General features: G+C 44.8%; 1 long non-coding RNA gene across 2 annotated transcripts in view; it reads right to left on the reverse strand.

The window, feature by feature from the left end:
* LOC139106361 (uncharacterized) overlaps positions 1-24017 on the reverse strand; it is a 187581-nt gene that overhangs the window by 70846 nt on the left and 92718 nt on the right. For both annotated transcript variants that reach the window (XR_011546338.1, XR_011546339.1), the window contains exon 9: positions 1667-1722. This is a non-coding gene — a long non-coding RNA (uncharacterized lncRNA). The remainder of the gene's footprint in view (positions 1-1666; positions 1723-24017) is intronic.

Consider the following 24017-nt stretch of genomic DNA (forward strand, 5'->3'; position numbering starts at 1 on the left):
AGATAGTTTAATATCTTACGTAGCTCTTGCGCGCGTGACTGAGGCGGGTGAACGACTTAAGTCGGGACGGCTGGCTCGTCTCTGACGTGGCGGGAAAGGGGAGCGATGAAGAAGAAGGAGGCTAGGATGGGCAAAGGGGGTGTAAGAGGTGGAGCGAGAGGGTAGATGAGCCTGGAAGCGAAGTGGGCTGAGTGACGTGTAAAGACACCTCCACGTCCCGAAGAATTTAACTAATTATAATATGGGATAAACGGTTTATTCCCGCCTGGCAACCTACTCGGAGCGATACTGATACCACCTCTCGCTCTCCCCTTCATCCTGCGTTCTACCACCCCGCCACCCCCTCTTGGATCCGCGCAACCCGCCGCGACTTGGCACACGTCACAGAAGTTAGCGAGTCGAGGCGCGGGGGCACCGGGCCATGATTAGGCCAGATTATGGAGGTTGAACTTTGATCGTCTCGTGAATGACGCGGGAAGAAACGCGAAATTCCGCTGTTCGACGCGATCGCCGCGAAATATATATCTACAATTTTCCTCGTCTCTCACTTGAGCCGCGTAAAAGAGAAATTTTCCCTAAGACCATATTGGTTTACTTACGCAACACTACGTTCTTCGCTAAGCATGGCGATACTTTTATTATTAAAATATTGTTGTACGTAATTCATTGCGTCCGATGTGGGAGGAAGCCAACGAGAAAAAACCGCATTTTTTTTTTTTTTTTCCCCTCTTCGTTGAATCATTAAATAAGACGAGTACACCCCGGTATAGTCTTGGAAAGGAGCCGCGCATGGATTATGCGGTTTCGTCCGTAATCTCCGTACGACCGATTACGATCCGCGTAATATATGGAGCACCGCGGTACATACGGCTTTATCGCCAGCCATACGCACCGATCGTTTCAGGGAAGAATCTCGGGGCTACTTCGTGGAAGATTGCCGCGTGTAGTTTCTCCCGGAAATGCAACCGTGAAGCGGATTATCCGGAGCACCTGCGTAACTTTTATACTCGCTGCCAGCGGGGCTAGCTTGGGCGGGCATCGCGATTTTAGAATCGTTTCAATGACTTCGAAAGACTGATCGAGGAGATCTATCGGAATCGATGAAGCAAGCGATAAGAATGTTACGTTTTCGATGTATTTGGAATTGAAATAAATTGTTTCGCAGTTAATTTCTTTCGCTCAATAGTTTCCTCTTTTTTATATTTCTTTGTGTTTCTCAATCTATTGTTCCCTCCCACAGACGGGTCCATCCAGATGTTCTCAAAGATATAAAATATTAATCCGGTGAATCGCCGAATTGGCAGAAATAAAGCGATTCTTTTTTCTTTTTATATAAGCAAAGTATTACGCGTTTCATAATTATCAGGGATTATTCTCTCTGCTACTCTTTTAATTTATTTTATTGTCGGATATTAAGCAATTAAATTTTTATTATAATACGTAGCGGAATTATAAAACGATATATATTTTTATTTAACGGAATTTTAAAACAAAACGGAAAGTGGTTGAGAGTATCGACTACCCTGTAAGCAGTCGAAAAATACGAAGCGTCTTGCCATTTCTACACTACATTATTCTACACTACACTACGCTACTCTATTGCGCGCAACGAATCTACGAGTTTTAATCGTAAATTCGTTACTTCGCTAAAAAAAATCTTACTTACCGTCGATGAGACAGCGGAGTTCAGCTTCAGAAGATGGTGGGATGATAGATAGTATTCTGTAACATACAAATAAACGACTAAAATGAAAAACATGTATAAAATACCAATTATTGATTTGCAATATAATTTTTACACGCGAATTTAAAGTATTTTTTCAAAAAAGTATTTAAAAATATATTTATCTATATCTTATAAAATATTTCTTAAAAATGTTGAGGAAGTCTAATCATGCTGGGATACATCTCCGCATCACCGAACACGCGTATCACTTCCGATAAGAAGGAAACGGCTCTCCGCCACGTGCTGCGTGCTCGGCCACCGGAAGGAAGAACAGAGAGAGAGGAGATGCACAGTCCACGCGCTCGCACCTTCGCTACCTTTCCGGCTACTCCCACCCCAGCGCTTCCTATCTCTTCCCTCGCTCACGCAACAGCTCAGCGCGTGACGAATATTCGACGCGCATTCCCTTGCTTAAATGTTCTATTAGCGCACTTGCTGTTTTATCCGGTGCAAAGCGCAATGAAATTTTAGTTCAAAGACAGAGCGCGGTTACTCGTTAAATAACTACTACTGCAGAATCACTTGATACGTACAAAAATAACTTTCTTTTAAAAGAAAGTAAAGAAAGAAAAGAAAAAGAAAAAAAAAAAGGCGGTAAAGCAAAGTTATCGTTAAACAAATTTTAATTTAAAGTCTTAAAACTATTCAACAATGCAGCTTTAGTCACCCGAGATCGTTTTTACAATTTTTTAAATACAGCAAATTATCATAGGAATTTATTAAAGGCGCGCGAGTAAAGATACGGAATCCCAAAGGAATGTTAGCGTGGTATTATTATTCTGACAGGATTTTAATTTGGTCCACGACTGGCATCCGTGAGAAGTTCGACTCCAATTTCGTAGGGCACTCCAATATGTAGGATCTGGGTGAGTGTATCGATATTGACGAGGGTACTGTCCGCGTGATGTTTCGTTCGGAAAGGCCCGGAATACGCCTAGCTCTCGGTTCGTGCCTCAGCGGGGGTCACTCACAAATTATAACTGCCAGACGTGATGCTAATCTGGAGAAAGTTTGGAAAAGCGAGGTTGATCGATTCTAATTTATACTCGCCGCGACGACGCTTCGAACGAGTATGCTAAGTTTTCGGAAATCTCCAGCATCGAAAACAGCCCGCCCACGAACATCCAGTCAACCCCTCGACACATAATGCTCAATTTTTAATTTTACGCTAATTTATATTGGAAAATTATTCACGATAAATAAAACCGACATAAAAAAAACCCTTCCGATCCGGAAAATTAATCCTACAAGTCTGTCACGCGAATACTTACGAATCGTGTACACTCGTACACACAAGAAAATTAAAAAAATTGTACGATTACTTCGAAAATTACATCCTAATTAATCACACATATGGCTCATGAAAGATATCAGTTCTTTTTTCGCGCCCTACGAATTTTCCAAGCTTTTTCTTTTCAATTGTTCAAAGCGGTGCCTACACACGTACGTCGCGCACAATACCACCTCCGGATTACTCATCCTCGACGATGCGCGATCGACGAATGCGGTCGCGTCAGCGGAGGGAAAATTTATGAAAGTAATCCGGTCCCGCTCTTGACTGCTGATCGGCGTGGGAGCCGGCGACGGATTTTTATTGTAACTCCCGCCGTTACGAGAAATCAAACTTTCCAACCGATAAAATACGACGCAACGGATATACGGAATAAAAGACGCGGGGTGTCACCTGTCTGTATGCTCAACAGGTAACTCCCCCATTGTTAGAGCCAGGCCCCATGGTGTGTGCGTGTCCGCCGTAGTCGCGGGTCTACGAATCGTGCATCGCGCGCGTGTGGGTGCGTGGATTTGTACCCCGGCAGATTAGAGGGGACCGCGGAGATGCGAAGGGGTCAGAACCTATCGAAGGGACTGGTTTTCTCATCTAGCAGACCTGAAAATCTTCCTCGCAGCGCATCGCCCGAGCGATTCACGCGTTTCGCGCCAATGCCCGATCTCGCAGCGTCATATCAATCGGTTGTAAGATTAGAAGCCGCTGTTGTAGAGGAGAACGAGTGTGAAAACATCGGAAGCGCCGCGTGTCTCTTTTTACGTTCCACCGAGCAAACGAAACGTCAAATAATTCCGACGTTCGCCAATCGCTGCAATTTAATTTTGTATTTGTTATTTATTTTATTTTATTTTTTTTTTAATCGTCTGCTTTTCGCCGCATTTCATAGACGTACGAAATTATTTAATAATTAGTTACAAAAAATAGGAAGTGTGTATTTGTTAATTATGCGCATATAAAGTTTTCTGATCGCTCGCAATAGTTTAATATAAGAAACATGCATATATTCCAATTAACGGGCCTGCCTGTTCTCTCGAATGCAAATCGATCTCGTCGGGCGATTTTGTCGCCTTTATCGAAAATTATGTCACGCATAAAAGAAGCGCGGCGGATCTTTCGTGGCTAGGTGTAAGTGGGTTGTAAAACTCGCTCTCGCCTGTTTTCACAAAGGCGATGAGATAACGCACCAAAAAAAATCGCCGAAAAATACGTTCGTTTCTTCGAGAGAATATAAACTGTCGGGTTTATCCGACGGATCAGCCAGTGGCTACAATATGGTATAGTAAACTGCTTATTGCATAAAAATGGGATAAATTTTAACGAGCCGAAGCATTAGCGAGGCAACGGCGGAACTAATTGCGAATCAAGATCAGAAACGATCGCGACCGCTATCTTCGCCGGTCCGGAAACGAGTTTTCTAATTGGTACGAACGATACAACCAGTTCCACGCGGAGAATCTGATTGAATCGCAATCGTAAATCTGATCCCATCGCTAATCGATGTTTCCCCTCAATATTCGCGCGTAATTGTCACGTCGCAGTTATGCTGATGCAACTTTAAAAATATAGTGTATCACTTATCGACATCTCCGTTGCCCGTGTCCCCTGCGATCGGATTTTATTTCGAGCTCACGCCGGAGAGCAAGTCGTCGTCCGCTTTATTTTCGAAAATAAAGACACTTTTTGAAAAAGGGTGTTAAACGAATTCACGGCAACTCGGCATTGATAACTGTGAAATCGTATTGGAATTCCGTGGGCGTTATCGTTTGATCTCACGACGCGATCTGTAATATATCTTATAAGATATGCTAAAAGGATTAATGAAACAGTAATCCCACATTCGTTAGGTTAAATTCGGACATCGACGACCAATGCATCCGTCGAAGCCGAGGCCTTGGGCCGAGGCCCCGACCGTTGCTCATTTTCTACGCCCATCGTCGATCGAAGGTCACCCGATATATTATAGCCCGAAATCGAATGCGTTCATCCGGCAGGCATTCCAACGAGACGACCAAGTCGAAAGAGAGAAAGGATGGAAGATGCTGGGAATGAGGGGGCGGAAGGGGAGACGAGGGAGAAAAAAAAAAGATACACCTATGGAAGGGTAAAAAAAAAAAAGAAAAAAAAAGAAAGAAAGAACCGAAACGTCGAGATGCAGACGGATGGCGTGCTACGATCGAGTCTTGTTTCTCAGCTACGAAAGCTACCAGAAGAGAGCTACCAGAAGCCCTTCAGCCCGGCAGGGCGTAGCCCGCACGCTCGATCATTACCGACATTGTCCACTAATGGATATTTATGAATGCGCCAATCAACGCCACTACTACCGGGCTTCAATGCAATCAGAATCGATTATATAGATTTCGCCCGTGGTCGCAACCTTCGGCCGTCCTTGCAGAGCTCCTGACGCAACGCGTCAATGAGCTATTGCACCTGATGATCTCTCGCGTCGGTGGACCTTTGAACGCCCTGAAAATATAGACTACCTCGTTGCTGCGGAACCGCGCGTCTCTATCGGCAATCTCCGAGATGTGCTCGTTATGCGTTTCGACTTATCTCAAACATATCGCGCCGTTAGTTACGCGTTTTTCGAGAACGATCGCGTGACGTATAAGTCGTGAGTCACAGCTTCCGTTTGAGGAGCGTAAACTCACGTCGACGTTAGCGTTAGAGGCGAGGAACAAAAAGAAAATGTCAATACGGAAAGTACTGCTCGGTTCATCAAAATTGAACACCTTGCGCACCCTTTGTAAGCCGGCCTCGTATCGCCAGAGACACTTCCGAGAGCACCTTTTGATCTCGCCGCCCGCGGATCGCTTTTGTTTCCACCCTCTTCCGCGACTCGGAGAAACAAAGACCGATTGGCCGGACTAATGAGGCCCAGCCAGCCCGAGGCACCGTGCGTGTCGTGACGTAATCGCAACATTTTTAAAAAGTCACGAATGCGTTTAGCCTGCGCCTCTGAACGCTGTTACGGAGCATAACGCGCCGTGGCCGCGCCGCGTGTAATATCGCACACGGGCCGCGTGCATTGTATGTTTACGAGTATAGGGGGAGGGAACCGGCGGAGGAGGACGTGGTGTCGGCCAACACGTGTCCGTATCGACGAGGATGTATCGACGGCAGCCCAATGCCCTAGGCTATATCCGCGGGTGGCCGCCGACACGGAGAGGACCGTGCGGCGAATCAACCGTATCCCTTCTCTTATGCGGTGAACTGCCTCCAGGAGATCTCACGAGAATATTAGAACCTCACGCGTTTCCATCCCGCGACGACCGAACGACGATGACGTTATCGCTAAAGGCTGTGCGCGATATGCGTGGATTATAGAAGATCGACCGCGGCGATAAAATTGTATAATATTGAATATGGATAGAACGTATCGGCTCTCTTATGCAGATAAATTGAATTCAACTCTGTCACGGGGAATATATGTAATACTTGATTTTATGATTGCGCGTAAAAAAAAAAATTATCAAAGATATATAAAAAAAAATTTTTTTCGCAATTTAATATTTTTTTTTTAATATATATGCGCGTTTTGTAATTTTTTAAAGATGCAATCGAGTAATGTAAACGTAATGTAATTGCAGTACTTGATGTACGATTAGTATTATATTTTGTATAAGTAGACGAGGCTTCGTCAATATTGCAGAATGCAATTTTATTAAGCGATCCATCGAAAATTCTCACGGTTATATTCGCTCGGAGCGTCGTGGAGAATCTAGATTTAGTTTTATAAGACGGATTATACTGATATACGTTCAATATACGGGCGAAGGTTACATTGCCCGGCGAAGGCGGAGAGTGTCAAATTATAGGATATACGCGTTACAAACATAGTCGAGCCGAAGTACGAATAACTTGGTCGCGTTGCCCGGTTAGCTGCGGACTTTATAGCCAGTTCATTTTATACGTTATTTCACCATGAAATGGTCGTAACGCCACGGCACATGAGTGCATCCTATCTGCCGAACGATATATGTATGCCGAACGTAAATCGTTGCATGCAAGATTATACTAGACGAGTACAATTATATGAAAAATTTACGGTACTCTTATTTTTTAAATTCTGCTCTAGTTATTTCAGATATATTTGTATTTTATTATTAATTTAAAACTATTAATTATTCAGTAATTCACTGATTGATTCGCTGACGTATATAACAGTGCGCAAAATTTATTTGTGATTGCAGATGGAGCTCAAAAACGTGATTTAAACATAGCAGCTGTGTCTTCGCTCGGCTCGCGATACCGAAGCTTTCGCAGAAAATCCGATCGTCGGTCAATTGCAGACGTGCGTTTGCGATATAAGATCGACGCGGCGCGAGGATGGCACGGTTCGCCAATGACGGCGTGGATCGGCGGATACCGAGGCAGTAGCATCATCAGAATGAAGAACGACTCGGAGGTGTCCACCTAAGGTTACTAATGATCCCGTGGGCACCGTAGAATACATATGGAGCGGCCAGTCTGAATTAAAATCGCTCGGGCTATAGCAACGGCTACCCTTCTCTTCTCCTATGATTAATGGAGAGTTCACACTCAGAATGCACACATAGGATAATTAAGGGGATATATTCCGGCCACCGAGTCTACGTATAGTTTGAAGGATGTAACGGGTGGAGAGTTCGTCAGCACGGCGCACCGCTCATTGATTTCGCGACGTGCCTAAGTCTATTTATATGCGTTCTGAAGAGAAACGGAAGCACCGATGATTCATAAACGTGTCGCCGCGTGTATGAAATCGATGCCTCGCGAGATTATTTAAAATCGAGCTCCGATTGCGTGTAACTTGAACGAACGAACGTATAAGCGTTTGGTATAAATGCAAAATCAAATTGCGAACAGAAATGCGTAAATACAGGAAAAAAAGATTCATACGCGATTTAAAATAAAACTTTCAAGCATTTAAATATAGAGAGATAAAGACCGAAAAATGCTGTGAGAAGTCCCCCCCCCAAAAAAAAAAAAAAAAAAAAGAAAGAGAGAAAAAAAAAGCAATCGTTATAAATCCACGTCGTTATCGGAATTAAAAGAAAGGCTGTTTTATCAAACTTGTCGTTTTGTTAGGACCTGCGTGGCATTTATTTTGATACTTAAATTCTATCGGGCGAGAAATCAGTGGGAAGCCCGCTCAACTCAAAAAAGGACACCCGGTACAGAACATCTGCGCGGCAAGCTTTAAGATCCGTCGCATCATGCTACGTGGAAAGGGTGTCCTAATCATTAATTCAAGGATTAGGCGTAAACAAACGATGATTTGATAACGTCCAGAGAAGCGGAGCCGCCTCTTACAGCTACCGGGCGCGGCTCGGCGGGGTCCAGCGGAGAATCTTCACTTGATCCGTTCGTGCCAGCTAGCTGGAGGAGGACGGCGGGCTCGCGTAGGTACAGGTGGTATATCCGCTCGTTAATTATGTATACGACCTCGTGAGAATTACGATCAATTAATTCTCGCCGATGTCCATCCGCCCGCGACGAACGAACGACGAGCACTTTTCCTCGCGGCACATTTCAAGCTGCTTTAACGCGCAAATGTAAATCAAGCTCGTCGTTCCGCCTGGCTCGATAAAAAATTGTCGCGAGGATCGCGTGAGGTTCATTTGCGCATACGATGCCTTCTTTACGGTAAATAAGTATTTTGAGACGAGTGCTCGCTTTATAACAATGCTCCGCGTAAAGATCGTCGATCGCGGAAATAGCTGATAAGCTTTATACGCCGAATGTATGTAATTTCCCGAGACATTTTTCAGCTCTCGTAAACGCGTCGATCTGTTTAAATATTAGAATCAAATTTTTTAAGTTTTATTAACGGAGTTGATTGTTTCGATAAACGATAATTACGATGTGAACTCAAATGCGGTAACGCGGCGGAAATTTATAACCCGCCTGATCTGTGACAAATTGCTCGGGGAGAAAAGTAAAACTCGTCTGTATCAACACATGCGAGATCGTTCACGCTTGCGAACAGAAAACCACCACCGATGCGGGAAGCCGAACGGCACCGTTGCGCGCCGGCGGATCTCAGGATGTCGGAAGTGAGCGGCGTAGGGAGGGTTGGTTTTTAGGGGGTGGTACAGCCACCGTAACCGAGAGGTGGACGGGGCTCCGGATGGCGATGGCCCGCTCGTTGGCTCGTGGTGGTGTGTACGGGAGCGAAAAGAGCGCCATTCTTTTGTAAGAAGCTCACATAAATTGCGACACCCAAGAGTTAAAAGCAGTCTTAAATTACGTACCGTCGACTCCTTGATGAATTGAGTGCTCCCACCTTCCCCCCCTCTGGCTTTCTCGTCGTTGCCGCCACCTACACTGGCTCGGTACCCTCGGCTACTCGTTGGGGGATATTATACATTGTTTTTACGTTCCCCTACGGTCAGGCATTCGCGACCCTTATCTACCTGATAACTAGAATGACTTAGCACGATGTACGGCCCTTTATTCATACGACGAAGGATCCGCGAGAGATATTCTACACTTGTGAATTATCTTAACAGAAGCCTCGGATTATTTTTAAAGCTACTCCGCTCGTAATGATGAAACAAGAGAAATGATAGAAACAGACGTTTCCGTCGAGTACATACTTTATTCCCTTGGTGCTTTTGATTCGTAGGAAGCCAGCACGGTCGGCAGTCGACCGTGACGATCGCGTGTTATCACTCGCAGATCTGAAGTCTCGTGATTTGAAGACCGCGCTCGAAGGCTCCGAATCTCGTGACGTGCCGCGGCGGCTCGTGTAAGGGCGCGTCGCGGAGGAGCGCCTACAAAGGAGGCTGATTCCAAGTAGAACGTCTACCGCGGATAATCGTTTCATTCTGATATCTCGAAAGCGGCCGACTGAGGTAAATCCAGGCGGGACAATTTGTTACGGCGACGCGACCTTTACACTTTACTTCGCCGCCGTATACGCAGCCGCCGGCTAACCGGCAGCAGGACTGAACTTAGGGTTAGACCGGTGCCATCGCCGGGATTTTATTATTCAGGTTCCTACACATCGTGAACCGCGGTGAAATCTTTATTTGGAATCATTCCAAGAACAATAACGTGTCCCCTGACCGTTTTCTTCCCATTCCCCCGTTCGTCTCTCCTATCTTGCCGCTCTTCGCAGCTTCTTCTCTTTCCTCCCACGAGCAGTGCCAAATAAAACTAAACGTAACCTAGTTATTTTCTGTTTGCGTCGCCCGATGATTCCCTCAGATATGATGACTTCTCTCTCTCTCTCTTTCCCTCGGTGCTTCATCGCTCGTTGGCAGTGGCGGCACGCGTGTATCATCGTGCATATAAATCAGTCCGCGAGGATCAGATAGGATTTCAGAAATATAAAATACACGGCGATATTAAAAAAGAAAAGGGAAGCGAGGCCCGGCAAAGAGCGAGAGAAAACGGGAGAAAGATAAGAGAGAAATAAGAGGAAAAAAAAATCCTGGGAAAGGAGAAACAGAGATAGAATACCTGTCGGCAAACGAGAAGCGCACCTTGATTGGTAGGCGCGATCCGGCGCGATAGAGCCTGTTTACACGAAATTCGGATTAATTTATAATCGCCGTCGCTTGAAAAATTTCTAAAGATCGGAGTTGATTTTGATACCGTGGTAAAATGAAATTATCCGAAGATCTAGTTTAAATCGATGATACGGCAGAAAAAGATTTTTTGGCAACGCCCTGCGGAATGGTCTTTAAGGAGGACGAAGGTTTGACGAACATATCGTGTTTGCGTGGCTGGCGTTCTTTGTTCGGTAATAAGGACGATTCTGAGTGGTTCGAAAGGAGCGATTGGGCGCAAAGGACAAAATCATTGTCCCCACTTGTCCGCGTCGCCTGTCTCGCGGAACTCCGGTCCTCTTCTTGCCCGGTATTCGGCATTAGCTGCGATTATCATATTTTCGTTGGGGATCTGGTGCCATAAATTTGATCTCGTTATCTCGTTTACGGGCTGCGCTCGTGCAACCAAGTGAGAGGGAAACGACAGCGAAGACGCGGGGCCCGGCGGAGAAGAGAGAGGAAAGAGGAGACAACGTAGAAAAGTGAGCACAAAGATCAGAAACGTTTTAAGAGCGACCGGGTACCCCGCTGTTGCCAAAAACGTTATCTTATAAGCTCGGGTATATAGAATGAAATATTATCTCAAACAATCCCGTAGTGTAAATCTAAAATTTTAATGATATCCTCTGATTATCGTAATTTCCCAGATTTCTAACGTGCGAATGGCTACGAAATAAAATTCATAAGCTACGCGCACGTGTAACGTGGACCTTCGATGCTATTTACGGAACAGTTTAATCTTAATTGAACGTTCGATTACCGATAAAGGCGCTACGTTCCTTCCGCGATAAGCCCAATCGTGTGGGTAAAACGATAAATACGCGACACATGCATATAAAATGTCATAATGCACACGTGTAAACAAACGTTCGGGCCGACGCGCCTCTTTCTCGATTCGGCTAATTTCGCCGTGGTCACTTTCACGCGCACAACTGTGCATAAACGAAATTTATGCCGGGCGATTTGATTACCGCGATATAAACTTGATGCGGACACGCGGACTCGGGCGACAAGACGGGGACATACATCACACGGCTGGTTCAGTGATACCACGACTGACTCTTTCTTGATTCTTGGTACTCGCCGACTCTCTCGCTTTACCGTACGCTTTACTTTACCTCTACTTCCTTCCCCACTTTCTTCGACTTTCCATCGCAAAATTTATGATTTGATTAATTATATCGATTACCGCACGCGGTATGTACGTTTGTGCATTTTACGCTAAATTATTTATACTAAAAACGCACATGAAATATTTAAAATATTGGTTGTAACAATTTTAAAGAGAAGAAAATATATATATTTCTTCTACAGACAGATGTAAAAAATATTCTTATTCAAAGATATTAAAAAAAAAGCTTTGATGGCAACTAATAAAAAATGCGGTTCGATATCGAAATTAATCTCGCCGAACGAACGCGAGAGACCAACAGGAAGAACGAGTCCTCACAAAGACACATATATAAAATTCGTCTGGCGTTTCTAGAAGATCTTTTTTTTTTTTACCGTGTCAGTAAGTTTGAAACAATAAGTTATAAATATTGAAATCTGCCTACAGTTTTATCCGCCCTTTCCTTCTATCCTCGCCCGCCCTGCCCCAACAAAAACATTTCGCTCGGGTCACGACCGATCGGTGCATTAGAGAGCCGTATCGCCCACGATGGCTCGTGTTTCTATAATGTAGGCATCGTTAGCAGTATTCGTGTATTAAATCGAACGTGAAAGACGCCAATGTATGCGAGTGCAGGGAGACGCATTGTAACGCATCGACGCCGCCGACTCTTCATGTTGTCGGTGCTAGTAAGATGAAAGGATTTCCGGTCCTCGTGAGATGCGGGATTTCCGATCCCCCCTTACTGATTTAAATACGTCTAATGTGAAGCAGATAAAAATCTTTCCGTGCGTAAACAAAAATTTTTCTACAAGTTTTAATAAAATATATTTAAAAGAGATACCTCTTAATTTCTTTTTTATTCTACATATTTTTTTTATTATTTTTCCTATAAAAATCCTCGCGCGTAATATATACTTGCGTAAACGTGCGAGTAACGCATACCTCGCAAAGCCTGAACGACTGTATGGCTCATCCTTTCGAAGTCATACATTTAATAAAAAAAAAAAAAAAAAAGATACGTTAATACCTTTAATTATTGCGGCGTACTATATTTTTATGCGCTTTACTTGTTCGCGATTAAAATGAAATTATTTACCGCCGAGTGATAATATCCCGATAATGATGTAAATAAATGAATAAATACGGGTTTCGACACGATGTGTCATTGATGTCCGCGCCTTCGAAGGCGCGGAACGATCTTGAGCCATACCCGCAAATAACCCATGGACACTGGTGGGAGGACAACGATTACGAGGTTACCTTGGTCAGAGGGTATTCGATGCCCGATGCTGTAGGTACGAGGACTATAAATCATAATTAGGCTGCAAGCGGTAGCTGCGAAGTGGCTGCAGGCCCATTAGCAGCAACAATGCACCCAAGCAGCTTAAGACGTCGTTGTTGCCAGAAGAAGAGTAACTCGGCTCTCCATTTACTCGCGCCAGATCGTATCGAAACTACGTAGCAGGACATTCGCGGCCGGGAAATAATGAATGTGAAACATGTAACGAATATTTGCACGCGATATAGACTGTCATTTATCCTTTTTAATGCGGCGCTAAAGCACTCGAAGATAAGTCTTAATGCACATCTATAACTTAAAGCGATGGATTTCATTTTACGATGTAACTGTGAAGGTTACACCACCGAATGGAACACCGATTGTCTCTCCTATTGAACTCGATATTTGCCGCGTATCCTACGATCATAAATAACAGCTAATTGGAACGAAAAAGCGACTGAGTAAACGATAAAATTAAGTGGAAAATTTTTAGTTTACGCAGATGAGCGGCGTATAATCGCGCGTTTAACGGAGAAAATGCTAGATACTTTTTTCTTAGGCGTATTGGTGCGTGAGATGTGCTATTCGAACAGGTTCTATGGGACGATGATTAAGCGGTATTTTCGATATAGAAGCATCCAAAAACTCAACCGCAGCCCAGGTATATCAAGAAAAAAAAAAAAAAATCCGTCGATGACTATTTTTATTTCTCTGCTCTTTTGCATACTTTTTGTTTCAATTTATAATAGTTTTTTTCATTGATTTCCAACGAATATATCCCTTGCGCGTTTCCTTGTTTAACGATATATTTGCACGCGCCTACAGAAACGGCTATTATTTTTCTTCAAATGAAAATATCGCTGTTTATATAAGAGCCGCGAGAGAAGAGGAGAGACGTCCTCCGCGCGAGGATCCGAGGAATCTTAGGGCACGAGATCGAGGCCTGTCAGATTATTATAGTGAGTCGTCGATACTTGACTCGAGTGCACGGAGATGAGTCTCCAATCCTCCTGACGCTCCTCTCGATCGACGAGCGAAGTGGCCACAACGGATTCCATTCAGCCGATCGACGGTGGTCACCTTTGGTGGTCTGAAATTCCTTACACTCCAAATTACTTCCACTCGTAAGCGGAAATCGGCCGTCTACTTCGTTTGCGGGCAATCAGGGACCAGTCTCTCTCCGCTCCTCGTGCGAGCTCGATGCTGATGAAGCGCGGCTGAAAGATTCATCGAACCCTTTCCCCACCCTCGGCCCATTAGATTTTATTGCGCCCATAATTATTTCTGCGCAAGCTGAAACCGCCAGTTTGGATCCACTTCGAATTTCGAAGATTAAAACGATGACTTTTGTTTTACATTTGGCTAGTCTTTTTGCAAATATTCGTACAGATTATAAATTATTTAAAGACGAATTTCGTTGAAATGTTTTTACTTGCTTCTAGATATATTTTTATGTATTTAATAAAGAGATACCAGAGTTTTTAGATTTTCGTAACTGGGCTGCGAGCGAGTTTGCTTCGTTTGGCATTGTAATAGCGGTAAGGATTGATAGAAAGCTACGTTATTTCGTGAACGTCTTACACATCAACGTTGAGCATTTCCCCGTCAAATGACGAATGAGCAGAAGTCATGACGAATTATTGTGGCCGATACACCATGAATCATGCTGCCAGCATTTACCGCAAAGAATAACGAAGATCTGACCAAGTGAGTGTCTTAAATTTCATACCAACACCTTCTCGCGACGGGTTGCACGTACGTACGTCACGGCTGCGTCGTGTCGTGTGTGAGTTCGACATATCTGATCGTCGACCGGCGCAACGGATGCCGAGTCGATGATTCCAATCTCCTGTCAATGCCGCTCAACTTTGGCGGACCGGGCCATTTACTAGCCAGCAGGACGCGAATGGTTCCCGATCGTGTACGAACGCATACGCACGTCTGCTTCTTGTGAGAAAAAGACTTCGATTGGCTTAGATTAATTGCGCATACCCGTTGCATGCGGATGCGAACAAAAAACGTTTCTACGACGTGCCGAATCCCAAGTTTTTTCAATAAATACCTGCTTAATTCCATGCGATTTATATTAAGCGATTTCGTAGACGGAGAATATTTCACAATATTTAACGAGCATATTTAATGAGTATATTTAACGAGCATATTTAATGACGGTTAAAATAAATAAAAAAAAAAAAAAAAAAAGTCGCGAATATCGGCGCGGTTCTCCAAATCACAAGAATCAGTAAAGAGTCAAGCTCTTCGCGTTTTCACTAAATTAACAATCGACTTTCATTTATATTCTCGTTGAAACTTCCGCGCTTGAGGAAGGGAAAGCAAATTTCTCCCGATTCACGGGGCATTTAACGTTTCAATAGCCCGTGAAAGGTAAACGGGTGAGACACGACAAATTTTTCGGATATCGTCGATTTATCAAGTCGGAAACGATTCTTGAATCGGGGTGTCGTCAGCGTCGCCGTCCGACTTCGTCACTCGCGCGTCCCGGCGACAAGAACGTCGGGGTAGACGTCGACGACCATTAGTCGCCGGCGATGCGGCCGGCTATACCGGCCTGATGTATTTCGATGTTGACGGAAAACCTGTAAAACGGCCTCACGCCGGCTTACTAGGGATCTATTAGCGCCCGTTATAAATGGTCCCGTCACCTTCGCCGATGTCACCGGTGTCGCTGAAAGGAAATTGACTACTCATCCCCCTCTGGGATGCCGACCCGAGACGCGTTCGCTCTCACGTTCCTCCTCTCGCCTCATCTACTCGAGCCACGGATTTCGCCGGAAATCAAAAACGGCGTGCCGCGTCCGGCACTACGCCGCACGACTTCAGGAAACGGTGTCAATTTCTCGATTTGAATCTCGAGTAATCAAAAGCCCGGAGAAGTTGCGGAGCACGTAGGACGCGCTTGATATATTAGCCTGACTTCGTTATGATGCGAATTGTCATATAACGTATACGTGATGAATGACCACGCGGTAGATATCCGTTTCTTATAAATAATTTGATAATAGAAAGTTTACACGCGGTGCTATCAATTTATTCGCCGACGGAGATGGGGGACCCCGGCGATGCCGCGCGATTCATTAAGGCCTAATATCGCGCGGGGGCATTCCAGCGCGATATCAAGGATCATTACGCTCGCTACCGATTCTGCGATCTGCGCGGCGCAGGAAGCTTATCTATTCAAAGCGAGATGCACAAGCGGAGAACGGATCGCGCCTCGCAACACACGCACACGCGCAGCCGTGCCTTTTAATATTCCGGTAGCCGGTGGCGAGCCAATAACGCTGGCGTTAAAATATGGTAATCGAGCCACGGGATCGGCATATCGACGGCTTGACAAACGATGCGACGCCCGGAGCATCGGACCACCAACAGATCGTGGAGCGTCCACGTTCGCGCTCGCGCGCCTCTCTTCTTCATTCTACTTCTCTCGTTCCCTCTCGTCTCGCACTTGGTCAGCCCGCAATCATTTGTTATGTACGTGACTCGAAGCTGACTGCTATCCTGGCATCCTGCCATTCCTACGTCCTGCCGTTCATATCGCCTGTCGGTCCAAAGCGCCTCCCCGTCCCGGTCGCACCTGGTCGCTCCGAGTATAAGTATTCTACTCCCGATCGATAGTTCGAAGAAATAAATCAAACCCTCGGGATCTGCCCTAGATTATACTAACAACTATGTTTGTAATTTTTTTTTTAATTTTGTTTCTAATTTATCTTTAATTAAAAAAATTGTATTTCAAGCTGTTTAATACTGTTTAATTTATTTTTGGCATTTGATCAAATTAATGCGCGATATCTGAATTGTAAATTCTATTACTTCGATCATATTGTACACTTAGTGAAAGTAAAAGGAAGGTAACGTCATGCAACGTAGCATATTCTACTTTCTACGTAGATAGCAATCGAGTCTTCTCGTTGCGAAGTATTGATATCGCGGTTATGTAAAAGCTGCAATTAGATATCGACGTTATTTATGGCGGCGCGGCGGCATTCCGCATTTCCCGGCACAGAAGATTATTATTCGGTAGAACATTAACCCGCGAACGGCGATGTTGGCGTAAAATTCGAACGGACAGTTGATCGTACGAGATCAGCCCGCGGACCGTCCGGACTCGTTTAGGCAGCGTTATTTAAAGGATCCGGCACCAATCCCCTAAGCTTGTGCCAGCTGGCCGCATCAATCCTGTTACAAAGCGTATCTATCTCGACGCGGCTTCTCGATCGGCCGATCGACTCCGCTTCGCATCCGCGTGTTAAGCACGAATCATTTTACGTCGCGATCAGAGCCGAAAACACGGGTTCAGTTGTCCACGTCGATCTTGTGAAGCTACCGTTACCAAATGAGGAACCAAGCCAAACGTATTAATACAATATCCGACTTGAAAATCAAATACTTAAATGTCGTCTATAATTTATCGTCAAAATTTTACGCTCCGATAATATCTCGTTACGTGAGCGCTAATAATAACTTGCAATTTATTTATTTATAATTGCCTCGTGAAATATTTGCGTCGCGATTAATGTACTCGATATAAAAATACAATTAATTTATATTATTTCTGTAAAGTTAATAAAAATAGGAGAGATACGGTAAGGACTTTATTATTGCCCAAAGATGTATTCCGAGAGACACCGAGTTAATTATAAATTATTCCTACTCTTGCTAAACCATAAAATGGGAAGTTCGTAAAACGTTCAGGAAAGCGACCCGAGTATTCAGCTTATATCTCGCTAAGTCCCGACATGTAAAGACGCGAATAACGACGCGCTTACAAAATACGCACGAGACTGAAGCATATACAACGGGTCTTTGGAGATGATCTCTAAGTAGTACTTAGATGTTAAAATAGTCAATGACGGTGGTGTTGGTTAATTTACGATCCGGCTGTATGAGGCTATCACCGCGGCCTGGTGAAACGGCCGTACGGTCTTACTTATTGTTACGCGAAATATAGAAATGCTTGCGTCAAGGTGTGAGCCAGCGTCATCAAATTATTCCCGCTCGTGCAGCGGTGAACCAACAATAGATCGCCCCTGTTCGCGACCGCCGAGAAATAATTCACCACTTTCGTCCGATTATTTTATAGTGTTATATGTCTCAAAACATTTCACCGGTGTTTATGCGACAACGTAAAATACGCCCGGCGGAAATGTAACGTCGTAGCTTCGCTGCTCGTCGTCGGATTTCTAAGGTAATATCGAATTCTCGTTGACGCGCGTGTCCCTGCCAGAGCAAACAATTCAATTACTTAGTGGAAAATGACCGAGCGCGTTTCTTTTACTTGCAGTGCCTCGCTTTTTGCGCATCCCGCTCCCTCGAATGCATCCGGATTCAGGTGTGCATTCAGCGGCCGCGGGTCACACTATCGCGAGGTCACAGCCTTCCAGTACCTAGCCGCGGAAGGGTAAAGAAACCATGAGAAGGGGGCGGTTAGTGGGCGAGGGATGGCGCGGGTGGGGTTTAACAGTCCGAGACGCGAAGGACGTCTCTGTAATGACGGGGCATAAATAACTCGGACATTTACGTGCGCATTGATTTAAGCAAACTAATGATTTCACTTTGACCGGTCTCGGCGGAGGAGGAACGCGGCAGAAACGCAAGCCGAGCCCCGGCCGGCACCGCCTGCCATATTGACGTTTATATTCGTCTTTATAATTTACATGTCTATGTATGACAATTATTGCGATGGGACCAGAGAGTGCACGAGAGAGTTGTGCAGTTGTTATTAGTTGCCACCCAGACTTGGACGGTATCGGGAAACTTTAACGAAGATGCGCGCATCGATCGAACACCGTTTTAGAACGTGTCGGTTGGGAGGAGCAATCGCGAAATTTTATTTTATTTTATTTTAATTTTTTTTTTTTTTTTTTTTTTTTTACTAATTATTGTCTACTGCAGCATTCAGACTTACGATTTCAAGCTCCGCAGCTACTGTGACCCGTGGCAATTGTTGGTACAAAATTTTCTCCGCGTGCTCTCGGTGCGTGTGCGTTATTAGACGGGGCGCGACGCAGCGTGATTAATTATTTCGGGAAATGCGCAATTATATCACAGTTGCCGTGGAATTTCGTCAGCGTCGATCTTGCATGCGGCCCTGCGGTCTCGATTCTGCTTGGGTTGGCTCGAGTCAAAGTCTCGGCCAAGTTGGATATAGCTACTTTGTGTGAGTAAATGCAAATGCATCACTACAACATTATAGCGCGAGGCACACTCCACTTTACGGCGATGCGTACGTGTGCACAATGTGCGAACGTGTGACCATAGGCCATGGGAACACGATGTACCGCCATATATCATTTAACATTGTTTACCAAACCTTACGCGAAAATATATTAACCGCAAGCTATGACGTATTATGTTATTGCACATTTGATATTATGTTATTATAATTACCTGCTGCCTGTTTATTTATGCCAGCTGTTGTATGGACAGCATTAAATCACTTCTTAATTGTATAAATTATATCCGCAACGTATAATTTTGTGAAACGAAAGAAGGAGGAAATGATGAAATAATATGTAAAAGATATTTTAGTAATAATGATTGAATAAAGAGAAATAAAAAGAAAAAGAGTTTACATTGCGTAATTGCTTTCTCAGCGTTCCCGATTAAATAATCGACATTCGAAATAAATCCTGACGTTAAAATATACCTTAGCCTAATCTTCCCACGTCCCTTTTCTCATTATATTAATCACGGAAGGCGGCGGACTCCACGCGCCCGTCGCAATATCGTGTCCTCTGCAGGCGAGATTTGAAGGGCTCGAATGCCCGGAATTTTCACGATTTCCTAACGGTAGACGGCACGACATCTGACGTGGAAATCCGCGAATGCGGGATAGGTGGGCGGGCACCATATATTCAGTCTGTTTGTTGCACAACGTCCGATAAGTCTGAAGGGGCTGAGCTCGAGGAGATGACATTGACGGGCTAAGCGCAGGACTTAAAGCCTAGAGCTTAACTCATCCGTCAGTATGTGACACATATACTTGCGCAATGCTTCCCTAAGTTCGTATTCTCGTAGGCCGAGACGAGCGGCAATGCCAGACATCTGTCACACCTTCTTCGATCGCTATTATCCTTGGCTAATTGAAATCATCGCCGCCGGGACGGATGCCGAACGACGTTCTCGTTTTTCCGACTCATAAGAGATTTTTTTAATTTTCGAAAAATGCGCGCGGCTTGTAATTTACTGCTCGAGGAAAATTTTAATGGACAATTCTTTCGCGGATTCTCCGCGTCGGTACTTTAATTAATTTCAAACTTGCCGTGCCCGAATGATTTGCGATAACAGAACTGATAAAACGCGACCTTTCCCTTTCTGCCCGATTGAGGATCTACCCAGCCGGCTACTGATCGATCTCTCGCATACAATTCACATAGCTCGCCCGATCGGCCGACCCAGATGCATACCGAGGACGCCGGTTGTCCATATTCCTAATGGCACAATCACGGGCACCGTAAGTACGCAGCACACGGTATACACTCTTATCGGCACCGACTGTGCGCACCGCGATATGAATATTCTATGTCGCTTAAGTATAGGTTTGCCCACTTGGCACAACGCTCTCTCCCTGAACACATACGTGCGATAATGCGTCGTGAATCCTTTGCGTATCTATGTATGTACACACGTGTGCACATGTGCACGCGTGAACGCAAGACCATGGCTCCGCGCATGCACACGTAACACGTTTGTGTGTGTGTCGCGCGCAAATTGCTTCTCCGTGTGTGCTCTCTCACCGCAAAATGATTAATTATTGCCTATAGCCCGAAGTAGTGGTGAAACGCGCTAGGACCGACCGAAAAGGAGACGAGACGCGAAGGGCGAGCGAGGAACGTACGGAGATGTTTGAGGGGATGCCCGCGCCCCCCCGCGTGGCACGACGAAGGACACGTAACCGGTGTTACTCCGGAACGCTAATAGCTTCGTAATAATTCTGATTTATGCGCCAGTAAGTAGACGCGCGACGTACCGTCGACGTCGGTCGACCGGCGACGGGGTTCGTTTACACGCTCTTGGCTTTTGCGCCTGAAATATCCTCCTCTGCCCTTCTGTAGTCTGCAGACGTCTACGCTGCGCGCCGGTAGGCCGGGCAGGGACATGTCTGGAGGCTTTGTCTGGTCAGGGAGAGCGCGCCGCGCTTTTAGTCACCTGTGCGTCAACGGAGGTTTATACGCCTCCCAGACGGCGTGCGACGTTATCGCGCGCGTGCAGAGCGATTATGCCGTACTGACGAAAAGTCAAGATTACACACCTCTGACGAAGCGTCTTTCGTTACATTTCACTCGTGCGAACCGGGTTCAACATACTACTGCAGACTGATAATTCACATTCCGTATTTCTCCTCATTAATGCATTTATATGTAACCTTCGCCGCGCGATTGAGATTGAAACGCTCTCCGCGTTTAAATTCTCTCCTAAATTCGAGATCCCGATAAGCGAGGTGTAAAATCGTGCAGCTAGCGAGACATTAAACGCGCTCTTTTATTCTTGTAATAATATTCTTTCGTCGGAAGTTTAAGATTACATCTGTATCTTTAATAAAATCTAAAAGAATGTAGACTCGCAGTATTCTGTAGTAATTATCGTTCTGGGCGTGATTTTTCGTTTGAGTGAGAAACGAATCTGGCCGAGTGTAACTAATCGAGGAAGATAGACAACATCTTAATTCGAGATTGTAAGATTTAAGTAATCCAAGTTTGATTTTTTTTTCTTTTTTTTTTCTTTTTTTTTTTAATTTTCACTTTTCAAGCGTATTTTCTCCGGAAGTCAAACGCATTTCCGTGTTTTAATCAAGCAGCTTCCAGCGATCGTACGTCGTTGATTCGCGCCGGATCGAACACTATGTGGGTTGTAACCGACGGACACGCGATCATTTAGTCATTTTCCTGCCCGAGTGGAAACTATAAATTACGCGTAGAGCGCGTGCTCGATCATATTGCAGCACGCTAACGACACGGCAGATGACGATCGACGTGCGTGACTTTTAGCGACAGAGAGAGAGAGAAAAGAAAAACTTTATTGAATATTTATGTCACTTATATCATTGGTAAATTGCATTTTAATAATCTCCCGTATTAATTTCCCGCTATAATTATCTAAATCTCCAGCGTAACTGCACTTAATTATAAATATTTTCGCCATAACCGTGTAATCGTTGCTGTGCGAATTTCGCGAGTAATTAGCATAGTATTTTCATCCAACTATTATACGCCTGTAGAACTCACGGATGCGTTATAGCGATTATAATCGTGATTATCTTATTAGTAACGAGCGCGTTAACGATGAGACGCCTCGTGATGAACTGTAATAATAATTATTATCGCAAAACATATAATATTCTTAGTGCGCGTAGCTCTAGGAAACTATATATAATTTCACACGATTTAAATTCAGCTCTTTAATATCCGCGTGCACGCACCCAGAATATCGACTCGGTATTTTAGCAAATTGCGTAAACGTACAACGCGAATACGGTGTCATGAAATTTTTTTTTTCTTTTTTTTACCGTTTTCTTCCGAATGGGTCGTTAAAGGATGAAACAGATCGGAGATGTTGCATCCTTCTATGAGACGTCAGGGACGCCTTCATCCGGTAGTTAGTCATCGGCTGGCAATTTATCACGAGTTACGAGATTCCGTCGGTCTAAGCTCCACTTACTATGCGCGCGATCCGCGCGGCTGCGCAGCCGCAGCGGCGATTACATATAATTACCAGCAGATTAATTAATTATACCGGGAGGTGGACTGCCCGAATACGCTGTACGCACGTTCGTTCGATACAGTCGACGGGAGTTGATTTTAGGATTTAGGCAACTTCGTGCGATAGCCCGGGAGTCAATTTCTCAGAGCCGTTTCTCACGCGTTCTTTAATTAATACTTTCAAGTTCTATTTTGTGATAATTATATTTTTATTGAATTACGTGTCTTAATGATATTTCTTTTACGACTTTAGTTTTTTAGCAAAATTTATGCGACCGCGCGACAATGATAAAACAGTAAATAAAAAATAAATAATTAAAAAAAAAGAAAGAAAACAGTTTCACCTGCAAAGAACACTAACGTGAGCGATGATTACGATTCGTATGGTAACGATATAACGTAATGACGATGATCGGATTTATTTGCAGACATTTCCGTGAAAAATCGAGTACTCCCAGACAACATCCGCGTGGCTTTGAGCAAAGGAGGACGAGAGAGTTCCTCTCGCATCAAAGATAGCGGATTGATTTATGGGCTCGCTCGCGCGCTCGGATGCCTCTCAATATTTTCGGAACACGTCGAAGCCAATTCTCGCGGCTTTGGCAGCTGCTCGCACCCGTAATATGCAACAACGGAGGATGGGAGAACGGGAGGGAACGAGCGGAAAGACGACGCGGCACGCCGGCACCGACCGGGAGGAATAAATACCGCGACGATGGCGCGTATCTCTCGATTACCGCTGAAATCCCTCCATAGATCCTCCGAGCGCCTTGTCTCGCAGATGCATAACACGGTTCGCAGTGCAGTAAACTAGCGTGGGTGACACGCCGCATGATGGACCGAGAAGCAGGTGCAGCGGCGTACTTTACTTTTGCTTCTGATGCGCACACAGACCCCCGCTTCGTCGCGCGAGCGCGTTGTCTGTGCGCGCACGCATTTACGCACCCAGTGGCGTAACGCACGCCGCGAAATATATTATAACGACGGTGCTCATAGATGCGCATATATGAGCGTACGTATGTGTACACGCTCATCGTCTTTAGCCATTTAATCTTGATAATAACGTCGCGCACGCCTGAAATAAGACTTCATCTTTTGTGCCGCAAAGGCTGTAAACGTCCTTCTAATAGGAGCTTTATTTCGCATTGAGTAATGCACCGTGGCGATGCATATACAGTTTCGGGCAATATATTTTTCGGCATGCGCTGCGACAATAATGCTCCAAAATAGCGGCGCCGATTATTATTAGACGGTAACGCTGCACTGTATGTCGTCGATATTTAAACTATGTAATAAACGAATAAAAATGGTATTTAATAAAATGAATTCCTGCGTGTTGTATATTTTTACCAAACT

This window comes from Cardiocondyla obscurior, linkage group LG11 (genome assembly GCF_019399895.1).
Source record: "Cardiocondyla obscurior isolate alpha-2009 linkage group LG11, Cobs3.1, whole genome shotgun sequence".
Lineage (NCBI taxonomy): Eukaryota > Metazoa > Arthropoda > Insecta > Hymenoptera > Formicidae > Cardiocondyla > Cardiocondyla obscurior.